General features: G+C 47.4%; 1 non-coding gene across 1 annotated transcript; it reads left to right on the top strand.

The window, feature by feature from the left end:
* The first annotated feature begins 13,444 nt into the window (after positions 1-13,444).
* Positions 13,445-13,552, top strand: LOC123954780. Its single transcript, XR_006821150.1, has one exon. It is a non-coding gene; the product is annotated as a U6 spliceosomal RNA (small nuclear RNA).
* Positions 13,553-13,846: the final 294 nt, after the last annotated feature.

The following is a 13,846-nucleotide window of genomic DNA, read 5'->3' as shown; positions in this document are numbered from 1 at the left end:
ATCCCATGGGCTCTCATGGGGTTAGGCACACCAGAAACTCCCATATAAAGCATGAGCAATGAATAAGATAATGAAATTGGCTTGGGTCTAAGGAATCCTTGCTCACACAAAATTGTGTCCACGCAACATTTGGAAGCTGATTAGGCCAGAGGGAGGCCAGGTCTGAAAGAGGAAGAAGATGCAGAAAGCTGGAAGGAGAGATTTGCTGACTTAGAAGGAACAATGGGATCTGGGAGGGGCAGCTCAGCAGGGGGCTTTGGGGGCTGGGAAGTAGCCAAGTTTCCTTTCTCCAACTCCTCCATCATGCCCCTCCCCTCTCTCCTTCTAAATCTTTGGGGTTTGAATTCTGCCATATGCACAGAGCTGAAAAAATAAAAATATTATCCAGACTTAGAGGGAAGGCATATGGGCAATTCCTGCTTCCCGCCCTAGGTCCTAGAGCCTGGAAGCACCTGTGGTTAGTAACCTTTCCCCACCCTTGTTAGAACCAGCTGGGACTTGAGATGCACCAACTTCTTCCCAAACTAACCATTGGAGAGCCAGGTTTGGAACCCCAGCTGCCCATCCGGGTAGTGCCTCCAAAGACCATGTACAGCTCCCTCTAGTGGCCAGAGAGTGTGCTCTCAGCCTTTGGGGGTTTATATCCAAATAAGCCAAATAGAATTTTTTTTTTTAAGACTTTATTTATTCACTTCACAGAGAGAGATACAGAGAGAGAAGGAACACAAGCAGGGGGATTGGCAGAGGGAGAGGGAGAAGCAGGCTTCCCACTGAACAGAAAGCCCTATGTGGGGCTTGATCCCAGGATCCTGGGATCATGACCTGAGCCAAAGGCAGACACTTAACAACTGAGCCACCCAGGCGCCCCCAAATAGAATTTTTCAATCAATTCTGTGTGTGAGCGAATGGAGATCCAACTGAGAGGGTTGCTGCAACCCGCCCCATCACTGTGGCTAATGGGCACAGCCCGGAGCTGACCAAAGATGGCCTGAGCTGCCTTTGGAGATGGGTAGCAAGCTCCCCATAACATCGGGTGAAAAAAGTTGACACTTAAAATCAATTGTCGGGGTGCCTGGGGGGCTCAGTCGGTTAAGCTTCTGCCTTTGGCTCAGGTCAGGATCCCAGGATCCTGGGACTGAGCCCCTTATTGTGCTCCCGACTCAGTGGGGAGCCTGCTTCTCCCTCTGCCTTTTATCCTGCCCACTTGTGCTCCTGCTCTCTTTCTCTCTCTCTCTCTCAAATAAATAAATAAAATCTTTTTTTTTAAGTTTATATTTTTGTATAAAACTTGTATAAAATTCAGGCAGAGTTTGAGAACCACAGAACTAGATGGGCCTTAGTTTTTAAGGACTTTTAGTCTTTGACAATTGGTTGTTTGTTTGTTTGTTTTAAATTTATTTATTTGACAGAGAGAGAGCACAAGTAAGCAGAACAGCAGGCAGAGGGAGCGAGAGAAAAGCAGGCTCTCCTGCTTCCAGGGAGCCTGATGCGGGGCTCGATCCCAGGACCCTGGAATCATGACCTGAGCCGAAGGCAGCTGCTTAACCAACTGAGCCACCCAGGCGCCCCTGTTTGGTTTTTTTTAAGATTCTATTTATTTATTTGACAGAGATCACAAGTAGGCAGAGACACAGGCAGAGAGGAGGAAGTAGGCTCCCCGCTGAGCAGAGAGCCGGATGTGGGCTGGATCCCAGGACCCTGGGACCATGACCTGAGCCAAAGGCAGAGGCTCCAACCCACTGAGCCACCCAGGCACCCCGACAATTGATTTTACCAATGTTCCCTTGGTCACTCAGCTGCAGTGTAATCGTGGACAAATTGCTTAACCTCTCTGAGCCTCCAATCCTCTCAGCAAAAATGGAGAGCAAATACTTACAAACACCTACTCATGGACCCTGGATTTGGACACTTAGTCACTTTGCACAGGCAGATTTTTAAGAGGGATAACTCTGATGTCCAGCTGAAGAGGAACCCTCCTGCCCCTTCTTGTCCAATAAGGCCTTAAAGAATTGTCCACTTTCATTTTGGTTTATTTATTTATTTACTAAGTAGGCTTCATATCCAATGTGGGGCCTGAACTCACAGCCCTGAGATCCAGAGTCACGGGCTCTACCAACTGAGCCAGCCAGGCCTCTCTTATTTCAGTTTAAAAGGAGAATACTTTATTGGAGCCCATCATAGTTACTAGCTTCTGTTCACTTCCTTCTCTCATCTGTGCCTCCCCTTCTGAATGATCTAAGGCTTAAAACCCCTAAATTAGGGGCGCCTGGCTGGCTCAGTGGGATAAGCATCTGCCTTGGGCTCAGGTCATGATCCCCGGATCCTGGGATCGAGTCCCACATCAGGCTCTCTGCTCATCGGGGAGCCTGCTTCTCCCTCTCCCACTCCCCCTGCTTGTGTTCCCTCTCTCTCTCTCTTGCTGTCTCTCTGTCAAATAAATAAAATCTTTGAAGAAAAAGAAGTGGATGTTTCTCTTGATCTAGAGATCATGAGTCTGGGCCCCACACTGGATATAGAGATTACTAAAAACAAACAAACTTGGGGCGCCTGGGTGGCTCAGTGGGTTAAAGCCTCTGCCTTCGGCTCAGGTCATGATCCCAGGGTCCTGGGATCGAGCCCCGCATCGGGCTCTCTGTTCAGCAGGAAGCCTGCTTCCTCTCTCTCTCTCTCTGCCTGCCTCTCTGCTTGCTTGTGATCTCTGTCTGTCAAATAAATAAATAAAATATTAAAAAAAAAAAAACAAACAAACTTAAAAAAAAAAACCCACCCTAAATTAATAATAATGAAAACGAAAAAAAATTTAAAAATTTAAAAATTAACAAAAATAAAAACCGACCCCATTTCTTGAGTTCATGCCTCTACAGAACAGTGCTTGTACACCTCTGATAATGGGAAGCTTACTGCTTCCAGAAGCCATGCATTTCTGTACCGGTTATTTTTTTTTAAGATTTTATTTATTTATTTGACAGACAGAGATCACAAGTAGGCAGAGAAGCAGGCAGAGAGAGAGAGGAAAGGAAGCAGGCTCCCTGCTGAGCAGAGAGCCCGATGCAGGGCTCCATCCCAGGACCCTGGATCATGACCCGAGCTGAAGGCAGAGGCTTTAACCCACCGAGCCACCCAGGCGCCCCTGTACCGGTTATTTTTAACAGTTCAAAAGCTTCCCTTGTATAGAGCTGGAGCGGGAATAGGGCCTTGCTGTGACTCCCACTGTGTGCCACACAGAATGTGTGAAGTCCCTCTGCTGCCCAGCCCTGCTGCCAGCTCTACAAGATATCTGAAAGGCAGCTTTAGCGAATGAGCCAGAAGGCTTTCAGAATCAAAGAAGTAGGTGAAGGAAGCTGAAAACAAAGTTAAGTAACTATCAGGGGACAGGTTGCACAATTCAGAATTAGGATTTGTGGACTCCGGTGTTGATCTCCAAATAATTCTCTGGGCCTGGAGCCCAGAGACTGTACTGGGGAGTCCCTGCTCTGCCTCCCTGGTCCCCAGTTCCCGGGCTTGTGGGGCTCACTCTTCTCCCTGGTCAGGAGCTACTGCTGGGTCCGTGTGTTTGTGCCTATGCCTTTTATGGGTAGTGCTTTTATGTCCCAGCTAAGAAATCATTGCCAACTCCAAGGTCATGAAGATACTCACCTATGTTTTAAAACTTTAAGACATAGGTAAACAAATCTTAAAAACAAAAAAACTTTTAAGACATAGGTTTTGAAAAAGATGTAGAGATTTTATTTATGTTTAGGCATGTGAGTCACCTCAAACTGATTTTTGAGAGAATTGAGGTTTTTCCTATTAAAATGCATGGACAGGGGTGCCTTGGTGGCTCAGCGGGTTAAGCCTCTGCCTTCAGCTCAGGTCATGATCTCAGGGTCCTGGGATGGAGCCCTGCATTAGGCCCCCTGCTCGGCGGGGAGCCTGCATTCCCCTCTCTCTCTGCCTGCCTTCTGCCTACTTGTGATCTCTCTGTCAAATAAACAAATAAAATCTTAAAAAAAATAATAAAGTGCATGGACAGAGGGGTGCCGGGGTGGCTCAGTGGCTTGAGGGTCTGACTCTTGATTTCGGCTCAGATCATGACCTCGGGGTCATGAGATAGAGCCCTGCATTGGGCTCTGCGCTCAGCGTGGAGTTTGCTTGTCGCTCCCCCAATGTGCATGGGTGCTTGTAAGTCCATGTGTCTCTCAAATAAATAGAGTCTTAAAAAAAAAAAAAATGCATGGACAGTGTTGTCAAAAACCGTGAAGGTCTGTTTCTGGCCCTCTGCTTCTATCCCACTGCTCTCTTTGTCTATTCTTACGCCATTACGTCCTGCCTTGATTATTCTAGCTCTAAAGCAAGCCTTGAGAGGAGTCTGGGTGGCTCAGTCAAGTAAGCATCCCACTTTTTTTTTTTTTTTTTAAGATTTTATTTATTTGAGAGAGAGAGCAAGAGAGATCGTAGAGGGAAAGGGAGAAGCAGACTCCCCACTGAGCAGAGAGCCCGATGCAAGGCTCGATTCCAGAACCCCAAGATTATGACCTGAGCCGAAGGCGGCCACTTAACCAAAGGAGACACCCAGGCACCCCAAGCGTCCCACTCTTGTTCTCCGCTCAGGTCTTGATCGCAGGGTTGTAAGTTTCAGCCTTGCATTGGACTTCACACTGGGTATGGAGCCTCCTTACAAATAAACAAAGAAAGAAAGAAAGAAGTGAAATGAAAAGAAAAAAGTCTTTCTTTGAGCCTTGAGCTGAGATCAAGAGTGGGATGCTAGGGCACCTGGGTGGCTGAGTCAGTTAAGCATCCGACTCTTGGTTTCTGCTCAGATCATGATCTCAGGATCCTGGGATCCAGTCCCACATTGGACTCCCTGCTCAATGGTGAGTCTGTTTCTCTGCCTCTCTGTTCCCTTCCCCACTTCATGTGGATGCACTCTCTCTCTCTCTCTCTCAAATAAATAAATCTTAAAAAAAAAGAAAGAAAGAAAAAGAAAAAAGAATGGGATGCTTACCTGATTAAGCTACCCAGATGTCCCAATAAAATATATTTTGAAGTCAAGTAAATTAAGTCTTTCAACTTGGTTCTCCTTTATCAAAACTGATATGGCTACATGAAGTGATTTCTATCTCTCAATATATTTTGGAGTAAAACGGGATAAATTTTGTAAATGTATGCATGATTTGAGATACATGGCATCTCTTAAATGGGCCGGTTGTCAGCAAGATTAAACATCTTGGATGATCTAACATCCTCTGTTAGTAAGACAGGACCGACCAGGCCTCACTCTAGAGACGGAACACCTGAGATCAGGGAGGACTGTTATGAGTTGAATTATGACCCTGCAAAAAGATTTTTTGTTGCCAAAAAAGAAAGGAAGGAAGGAAGGAAGATAAATAGATAGATAGATGTGTTGCAGTTCTAACTTCGAGCATCACAGAATGGGAGCTTACTTGGAGATAGGGTCTCTACAGAGGTAATGAAGTTAAAATGAGGTCCTAATCCAATAGGACCGGGAAATGAAATGGGGTAATTAAGACACACACAGAAGGGGGAAGATGATATGGAGAGATCCAGGGAGAAGCTGGCCATCCGTCAGCCAAGGAATGCCTGAGGTTCCCAGAAGCTTGGAGAGAGGCCTGGAACAGAAACTTCCCTAGAGACTTCAGAGGGAACATACGCTTCTAACACCTCGATTTCTGACTTCTGGCCCTCAGAACTGGGAGACAATGCAGTTCTGTTGTTCTCCATCACCCGGGATGCAGCCTTGGTGACGGCAGCCCTGTAGCCTGACGTGGGCTCCCGAGTCAGCCAAGGTTGCTGGGTTCTGATGGGTTTGTCAGGGGGAGGCAAGTGTGTTCAAGATGTCAACAGAGGTTAGAGCTGGGGACACCTGGATCTGAATCCCAGCTTCGCCAGTGTGTGACTGTGCCACTTTGCAGAAGTAACCCAACCTCTCTGAGTCCCGTCTGTCAAATGGGGATAGCAATGGGACTTGGCAGAAAGGATCGTTCCACGAAAGACCGTCTGTCTGGCAGTGAGCACGGTGCTCCATAAACCGGATGTGCTGTTCACGATGAGAGGGGACTGTATTATTGCAAATCTAATGAATGAATCGGCTGATCTGTGAGTATTGATGAAAGGCGGAACATCAGTGAGAATCCAGCTGGTCTGGGAAAAACAGACACCAGAATAGGGGAATCTGTTCTCCAAGGAATGGCTTCACAGTCAGTGGGAGAGGAGACGTGTGAAATGCAGCTGCCGTTGAAGATGTCACCTGACGTGGACAGAGAGGGAGAAATACCCTGGCTTCTCCCTTCTTCCCACCCACTTGGCTCCTCTCACTGCCTCCGACTGGCCAACTTGTGCAGGAAGCCGGTTGATCCGGCAGCTCGCTGGTGTTGGCAAAGCAGAAGGGCAGGGAATGGAGTTGAGGGCAGACAGGCCCAGGCTCAGCCCCAGGGAGTGGGGCTTACATTTCATCTCCCGGAGCCTAAATTCCCCATCTAGAAAGTGCGGATAATGGCAAGGTCTTTGAACAGACTAGTTGAGTGCTTAGAACCCTATAACACGTGTTAACAGTTGAGCCCAGCCCTGGCTCAACAGGGTAGGGACTACCCTGTGAATGGGAAGGACAAACGGGCTGGCCGTTTTCTGCTCGGAGGATGGAAGAAGGAAAGACGACGGAGGCCTGGGAATAAATTCAAGGTATGGGAACAGTCCCGGTGCTGGGGATATTTTTATCTCGGACACGTGCCCATCTGTCCCCTCTCCATTCTAAGCTGGTGACTCTATCCGTCTCCTTTTAGAAACCCTGAGTCAGGGCTGACCACACCGAGCTCAGGGGAGTTGGGAGCTTGGTCCCCACACTCCTTCAAAAGGATTTCAAACCCTCTTGAATTTTCGCTGATGTCTCTGCCTCCAACAGCTGCCAAACTTTCCTGGCCTCCCCCAACCCCGGGGCTGAGCCATCTCCAGGAACGCTCTTTATATAATTAAAAAGAAAAATAGAACAGCCGATGTTGCCAAACATGTATTTAAAGTGACACCCGGGGTTCAGGGAGTGAAAAATAAAAATGTTTGAGGTTTAGATTAAAAGTCTCCATGCTCGGCTGTCTCCTGACCCTGGGATTTCTCCTTAGCCGGACCGCCTTTAATCCCCTGCCCTAGCCTGTAAAAGCCTTTTAGACTGAAGGCATTTATTTCCCACAGAAGTGTTCCAAACTAATCATGTAAAAATGCCCAGCATCCCAGGAACAGCCTGTCAAGGGCAATGTGGTTCTGTGAGGCCCCGGGGAGAATGGGGAAGTTGGGGGGTGATGAGTCCTTGCTTTCCTTCACTATGCCCTTCCCCCGTCACATCTAATCCATCAGAAAACCCAGTGGACCATAGCCCTTCACATCTTAAAACCTGAGCTCTCCTGTCCAGGGCATCCATTTCATCTTTCCTGGGCCCCCACCTTCACGGGCTCAGAAGTCCGCAGTGACCCACTCTGCCTGGTGTCTCTTGATCCTCCCAAAGCCATTCCGTAACAGCAACCAGAAAAATCTTTCCAAAACCAATCTGTTTGGCGGATGAGTTTGCTACGGCTGCTGCAGCAAATTACCACAATTTTCGTGGCTTAAAGACATACAGATTTATTCTCTCACAGTTCTGGAGATCAGAAGCCCCAAGGGGGCCAAGATGATGGTGCTGGCAGGGCTGGTTCCTTCTGGAAGCTCTGCGAGGGGAAACACATTTCCCAGCCTTTTCCGGAGTCTAGTGGCTGCCTGGATTCCTTGGTTTGTGGCCCCTTCCTCCTCCTCCAAAGTACATTTGTCCAGTCTCTTCTGTCACCACATCTCCTTTGCTCTCTGACCCCTCTGTCCGCCTCTGATCAGGACTCCTGTGTTTACACTGGCTCCATCTGGATCATCTGGGATAATCTCCCCATCTCCAGACCCCAGAGCTGATCACATCTGCAAAGCCCCTTCTGCCGTATGCAGTAACATAGTCACAAATTCCAGGCGTTAGGATGTGGAGGTCGTTGGACGTTCGTTATTCAGGCTACCATACTGCTTAAAGCCCTCCAATGGCTTTGCATCTGAGTTAAGAGTAAAACCCAAGCTCCTCACCCTTCCTGGGAACGCTTTGTCTGGTGTAGCCCCTTCCGCCCGCCCCTTGGCCCACGTGCTTCTCACTTTTCTCTCCACAGGCCAACTCCACTCTTGCCACAGTGCTTCTGCGCATGCCGTGCCCTCTGCCTAAATGCTCTTCGCCCGGATCTTCACGGGGTTAGCTGCTTTGTCCCTTTCCGACATCAGCCCCAGGGTCACATTCTCAGAGAGTTCTTTGCCTGACTAATCTGTCTTGCCCACTCCTCCCTGCAGTCCTTCATGTCACTTGGGTTCCCTTAATGTCACCCGGGTTTACTTATTTATTACCTTTAAAAAAATTATGTATTTTTAAAGAACACTTTTTCACTTATTTACTGTCTTTCTCCCCCATCAGAAAGGGAGCAAATGAGTGGGGGCTGGGTGGCTCAGTTGCAAAGCATCTGCCTTCAGCTCAAGTCATGATCCCAGAGTCCTGGGATCGAGCCCCGCATTGGGCTGCTTCTCCCTCTCCCACTCCCCCTGCTTGTGTTCCCTCTCTCTCGCTGTCTCTCTTGTCAAAAAAAATAATAAATCTTTTAAAAAAAAAGTGAACAAATGAGAGGAAAACACTACATTTCTTGTTCATTGATACATCCCCAGTGACTGGTAATCTGTAGATCCTTGATAAATGCTTGTTGAGTGGATGAATGGATGGATGATGGTCTGGACATCCAATTTTGTCTCTGGGTTTCAGTGCCCAGGATTCAGGTTCAGGGTGGAGGTAGGTCAGACAGGCTGGGGGCGGGGGGCAGGGGGCGGGGAGTGTGTTGCAACGTTTAATGAGTACTTGTGTGTACCAGGCCCTGTGCTAGTCCTTCCTTCATGCGATTCAACATTTATTGAACACCTGTTGTGTGCCAAGCCTGGTACAAAATTATTTATTCACACATTATTTATTCAAGTCAAAAAGCATCTACTGAGGGGCGCCTGGGTGGTTCACTGGGTTGGGCCTCTGCCTTGGCTTGGCTCATGATCTCAGGGTCCTGGGATTGAGCCCCGCATTGGGCTATCTGCTCGGTGGGGACCCTGCTTCCCCCTCCCTGCCTGCCTCTCTGCCTACTTGTAATCTCTCTCTCTGTCAAATAAATAAATAAAATCTTTTTAAAAAAAAGTAGATGAGAATCAGTTAAAAAAGAAAAAAAGCATTTACTGAGTGTCTGCTGAATGCTACGCAAGGTACAGTCATCAAGCATCTATTGTATACCAGTCGCCTTAAATCAGTGCTGTGGGTACACAGTCTTTCAATAAATGACGGAATCAATGAATGTCCTCACCGAGCCCCTAGTCTTCCCGCTAAAGTGGCCTGTAAATAAATAACTCTAACACACAAAGATAAGGCAATAATGTGGGTGTGTTCAGAGTGCGGAGGGGCCCCTTATCACCTTGTACTGGCAAGTACCTTTCTCAGAGTCTTATCTTCTTCTTACCTGGGAACCAGCTCTTTGAAGGTCAGAGAGACTCACCCCTCAATCACCTGCCTCTCCATCCCCTGGGCACCTGGGAAGAACCTGGCCAGCAGCGCATGCTCAGTCAGCGCCTGTTATCTGATTACTGCGGTTTCCCCTACCGGCAGTTGTTCCTTCATTCAGACGCCAGGCAAGAGGGCAACAGCTGGATCCCAACCCTTGGGCCGATGGCCAGGAGCCCGGAGCCTCTCACAGGCTGCCCACCGTCCATTTGGCCTGACTTTTCCAGCTTTAAATGAAGGATTTGGTCCTCCTCCCTTGGTATAGTTCTTTGACTCGACTTCTATGGAACCTAGTCTTTCTTTTTTTTTAAGATTTTATTTATTTATTTGTCACAGAGAGAGAACAAGAGAACGAGCACAAACAGGGAGAACAGCACACAGAGGCAGAAGCAGGCTCCCCGCTGAGCAAAGAGCAGGATGTGGGACTCGATCCCAGGACCCCAGGATCATGACCGGAGCCAAAGGCAGACGCTTAACCGACTGAGCCAGGCGTCCCCTATGGAATCAATTCTTATAAAAATTCAGGCAAAAAAAAAAAAAAAATTCAGGCAATGTGTAGAAATGTTAAAGACGCCATAGCTCACCAGTCAGGAGGCTTTGCCTGATCAGACACTTTTCCTTCCTTCCTTCCCTTTTTTTGTTTTATACACAAAATACACAAATTTTTATACACAAAATACAAAATACATACAACATAAAATTATAATTTTAATTATTTTATTTTGGAGAGGGAGAGAGGGAAAGGAGAGGGGCAGAGAGAGGGAGAAAGAAAGAATCTCAAGCATGTTCTACACCCAGCGTGAGCCGAGTGTGGGTCTTGATTCCACAACTCTGAGATGGTGACCCAAGTGGAAACCAACAGTTGGATGCCTAACCAATTGAACCACCCAGGTGCCCCTTTATGATTTTAGTTTTTAAGCAGACTGCTTGCCAGATGGAGAGATCGAACTGACAACCCTGAGACCAAGAGTTGCACGTTCTAATGACTGAGCCAGTCAGGCCCCTCCCCGACCCCCTTTTAACTATTTTAAAGTGTATAGTTCTAGGGCATTAAGTACATTCACACTGTTAGGCAACCATCGGTACCATCCCCCCCCTTTTTTTAAAGAAATCTTTACTCCCAATGTTTGGCTAAATCTCATGACCCCAAGATCATGACCCAAGCAGAAACCAAGAGTCAAATTTTGCTCAGCTGACTAAGCCACCCAGGTACCCCTATTGGGGTCTTATATTTAATGATCAGTTTGTTTAGAACAATTACAGATATCACTTTAATAATGTACCAATTATCTTCGTAAAATATGGCAAATACAGTGTTTGTCATAGTAAAGCTGAGTCTTTAAGTTATTTTTTGGTTACTGTCATGAAAAGTAATAAATAGGGGCTCCTCTGTGGCTCAGTGGATTAAGCTTCTGCCTTCGGCTCAAGTCATGATCTCAGGGTCCTGGGATCAAGCCCAGCGTGGAGCCCCGCATCAGGCTTCCTCTCCTCCCCCCTCCGCACCCCTGCCTGCCTCTCTGCCTACTTGTGATCTCTGTCAAATAAATAAAATCTTTTTAAAAAAGAATATTATGCAGTTCTAAGCTTTAAAAATAGGAAATAAACATATATATGGTTTAAAAATGATTATACAGGGGTGCCTGGGTGGCTCAGTGGGTTAAAGCCTCTGCCTTCAGCTCAGATCAGGATCCCAGGGTCCTCGGATCGAGCCCCATGTTGGGCTCTCTGCTTGGTGGGGAGCCTGCTTCCCTTCCTCTCTCTCTGCCTGCCTCTCTGCCTACTTGTGATCTCTGTCTGTCAAATGAATAAATAAAATCTTTTTAAAAATTTAAAAAAAGATTATACATTATTATCATGAGCGACATAAGAAATAAAACTTCACCACTTTTATAGAAGCTTTATTCACAATAGCCAAAAGGTAGAAACAACCCCAATCAACAGATGAATAGAAAAACAAAATGTGCTCTATACATACTATGGATTATTATTGAGCCTTAAAAAGGAAGGAAATTCTGACCACACTATACTATGAAAGAACACTGAAGACATTATTCGAAGTGAGAGAGGCCAGACACAAAGGGACAAATACGGTCTCATTCTACTTATTTGAAATCCCCAGAGTAGCATATTCATGGAGACAGAAAATAGGATAGTGGATGCCAGGGCCAACTGGAGAGGGAATTTGGGGGAGTTGTTTGCTGGTTGTGTGCAGGATTTCTGTCTGCAATTGTTATAAGCTGGATATGTTTTCCCAAAACTCATTATGCTGAAGCCCTAACTCCCAGTGTAATGGTGTTTGCAGGTGGAAACATTTGGGAAGTGATTGGGTTTACATTAGATGTCAGGAGGGGCACCTGGGTGGCTCAGTCAGTTAAGCATCTGCCTTTAGCTCAGGTCATGATACCAGGGGCCTGAGATCAAGCCCCACATAGGGCTCCCAGCTCAGCGGGGAGTCTGCTTTTCCTTCTGCCCTTCCCCCTCTTGTCCTCTCTCTCTCGCTCGCTCTCTCTCTCAAATTAAAAAAAACAAAAACCCATTAGAGACCAGGAGAGTGGGGCCCTCTTGATGGGATCAGTGCCCTTATAAAACGGACCCTGGATAGCTCCCATTCCTCGTATGAGGTTACAGAGAGGAGATGACCATCTATGAGGAAGAGGGCCCTCCCTGACACCACATCTGCCAGCACCTTGATCTTGAACTTCCCAGCCTCCCTAAGTGTAATAAATGCCTGATGCTGGGGCGCCTGGGTGGCTCAGTCGTTGGGCATCTGCCTTCAGCTCAGCTCATGATCCTGGGGTCCTGGGATCAAGCCCCGTATCGGGCTCCCTTCTCCATGGGGAGCCTGCTTCTCCCTCTCTCACTCCCTCTGCTGTGTTCCCTCTCTCTGTGTCAAATAAATAAATCCTTTTTAAAAATGCCTGATGCTGGGGTGCCTGGGTGGCTCAGTGGGTTAAAGCCTCTGCCTTTAGCTCAGGTCATGATCCCAGGGTTCTGGGATCGAGCCCCACATCGGGCTCTCTGCTCTGCGGACAGCCTCTTCCTCCTCTCTCTCTGCCTGCCTCTCTGCCTACTTGTGATCTCTATCTGTCAAAGAAATAAATAAAATTAAAAAAAAAATGCCTGATGCTTAAGCTACCCTGTATATGTATTTTGTTATAGGAGCCCAAGCTAACTGAGACGAATGAGGGAAAGGTTCTAGAGTTGGATGGTGGTGATGGTTGCATAATGAAGTGAATGTGAATGTGCCTAATGCCACTGAACTGTACTCATAAAAATTATCTAAATGGGGGTACCTGGCTGGCTTGGTCGGTAGAGCATGAGACTCTTGATCTCGGGGTTGTGGGTTCGAGCCCCGTGCTCGGTGTAGAGAGTACTTAAAAATAAAACCTTTAGGGGCACCTGGGTGGCTTAGCTGGTTAAGCATCTGCCTTCTGTTGGGGTCATGATCCCAGGGTCCTGGGACCAAGCCCCTTGTTGTACTCCCTGTTCAGTGGGGAACCTGTTTCTCCCTCTCCCTCCTGGGCATAGAGCCTGCTTAAGATTCTCTCTCTCTCTCTCTCCATCTGCCCCACCCCCTACCTATGTATACATGTTCTCTCTCCCTCTCTAAAATGAATTTTAAAAATCTTTTAAAAATGATTTAAGTGGGATGCCTGGGTGACTCAGTGGGTTAAAGCCTCTGCCTTTGGCTCAGGTCATGATCCGGGGACCCTGGGATTGAGCCCTGCAAGGGCTCTCTCTGCTCAGCAGGGAGCCTGCTTCCTCCTCTCTCTCTGCCTGCCTCTCTGCCTACTTGTGATCTCTGTCAAATAAAATCTTAAAAAAAAAATTTTTAAAATGCTATATGGATTTGCTGCAATGATAAAAAACCTGCTCATTTCAGCAGTACATATACTAAAATTGAGACAATTCAGAGAAGGTTAGCATGGTCCCTGTATGAAGATGACATGATTGAGAGCCTAAGTGGCTCAGTTGGTTGAGTGACTGCCTTCAGCTCAGGTCAGGATCCTGGAGTCACAGGATCGGGTCCCACATCAGGCTCCCTGTTTGGTGGGGAGTCTGCTTCTCCCTCTGACCCTTTCCCTTCTCAAGATCTCATTCTCTCTCGGATAAATACTTTTTTTAAAAAAGATTTTATTTATGGGGTGCCTGGGTGGCTCAGTGGGTTGAGCCTCTGCCTTTGGCTCAGTTCGTGGTCTCAGGGTCCTGTAATGGAGCCCTGAGTCAGGCTCTCTATTTGGCGGGGAGCCTGCCTCCCCTCTGACCCCCCAC

The sequence above is a fragment of the Meles meles genome, chromosome 12, assembly GCF_922984935.1.
Source record: "Meles meles chromosome 12, mMelMel3.1 paternal haplotype, whole genome shotgun sequence".
In the NCBI taxonomy this organism is placed as follows: Eukaryota; Metazoa; Chordata; class Mammalia; order Carnivora; family Mustelidae; genus Meles; species Meles meles.
Note: the sequence above shows the minus strand (reverse complement) of the source record. Positions and strands in the feature narration are given on the sequence as shown.